Source organism: Leptosomus discolor, chromosome 6 (genome assembly GCF_034619465.1).
Source record: "Leptosomus discolor isolate bLepDis1 chromosome 6, bLepDis1.hap2, whole genome shotgun sequence".
NCBI lineage: Eukaryota > Metazoa > Chordata > Aves > Leptosomiformes > Leptosomidae > Leptosomus > Leptosomus discolor.
The window spans coordinates 31,221,851-31,223,749 of record NC_141396.1 but is presented as its reverse complement, the minus strand read 5'-3'; positions in this window follow the sequence as shown (position 1 = coordinate 31,223,749).

Below are 1,899 nucleotides of genomic sequence, written 5' to 3'. Positions count from 1 at the left end.
CATAGTAAATTGACATTGGAGAGCAAAGCTGGACTCCTAAATCTTTTCACTCAAACATGGGTGAGACTTATGTGGAAAGAGGAAATAACTGAGATTCAGTATATTTTCTCAGCACACTGCTACAGGCTGCTAATCAAATCTTTCAGTACTTCGTAGACTGTGATACTGAGAGCCTCTGTACACTACATGCTACGTATATGGACAGCCTTGATAAAATACATGTTTTGTTTTTGTTTGAGCTGCATTGAGACTTCAGTTATGCTTAATGAGTCTCCAGTAAAACTCTGGGTACTGAATTGAATGTTCAGATTACAGTGCTTTCTGTGAAAGCCTAACAAGCTAAATGGATTCAACAGAGATGGAGAATATAAGCTTTTTTTTGCCTTCTACCTGATAAAACCTAGTCAATCCATACCAAGTTTTTGTGAAACAGCCTGTAGGTTATGAATCTGTTTGTGATACTACTCAGTTTAACAGTTCTTTATGCCTTTGTGTGTGCCAGGATTATTTTGCTGTCATTTGGAATAGATAAGAAACCATTTAAATGAACAAAGTTTTATGGTCGGGGCTTTGTGAGTTTTGTGGCTCCACAATCAGAGATTTGCTACAGAATTTACTCCTTGCCATTAAGTTATCTTCCAAAGTCTCAGTTTTAATTTAATTTCTATTATTGTTTTGGTCACAAGGAGAACTGCAAAAATGTGAACCATTAATAGATTAAGGACTGCCTACCTAAATATGTAAAGAGCTTGAAACAGTCTCTTTTAGAGGTATAGACTGCCTTGGACATCTCACTTACAGTCTGGTGGGCTCCATAATTGGATGTCTATGAAATTTGGCATATTTTTCATAATGCCACATGCAACCAGCATTTTTGCTGTAGAATACATCTTAACAGAAAGACCATTGATGATGTGTTTTGCCTTTCCACTTTATTGGGACTCCCTGCTAGGTCCTTGTCACGCTCTGAACTTTTTTCCGTACAGGAGGGAATCAGTCAGCTGAAGGAGCATGGTTTTTCATCATTTGACAAAACTAGGCAGAAGATAAGTTTTGAAAGGCTTGAGAACAAGTCTAATTTACAGACACAAAAGAGGGAAGGGAAGAAGCGTAGGCCAGGTACTCAGAAGATTAGAGAATACAGTAAAGATCAAGCCAAGGAGAACTGAATATGTGAACTGTTGAGGATAAGATCCGCAACACGCAGAAGATTTTGAGCTGGGTTGCCCTGTTGTAAACACATGAGGCCGTGTCTGTGAGCCACTTAGTGGACAGTTAAAAAATTCAAGATTTGAGACAAGGTAAATCAGTGGATGTTTTAAGTTCTAGTTAAGCACATTTGGGAGGAATGGCATTGAAAGATAATTCATGAAGGTAAAGTAAGTTAACGTAGTTGCAAAATTTGGTCTTATTGTGCCAACTATTTGGCACACCGAGGAAAGTGTAGTTCCCTCCTTTTCTTCACTGACCCAGACTAGTTGGTTAAAAGCCAGAACCCCTCCATGAGGTTACTGTAAGGCAGAATTATTAATTTGTAACTCCTTTGGCACTTCTTCTTTTAAGTTAGAAAATACTACCATAACTCAAGTTGAAGCTTCAAATGTGCGAATAATCTGAAGAATGAACACACAGTATTGGAACCATTGAACCTATTTGATAATTTAAGTGCCTATAACTTTGTACTGTAAATCTTGTTCTAGATAACTTTAAAAAAGGGAAGTTATTTATACTGTGTGTTTTATGCTTTAGTAAAAATACCCCACCTAGTCCTAGGTACAGGTGTACAATTAGATACATGTGCGCACACACACACACCCCATAGTCGAGATTTGAAGAAAAAAGTTAGGAATAATATTAAAATTGATGAAAGAATGTTAAAACTTCAGATTGATTTATGCC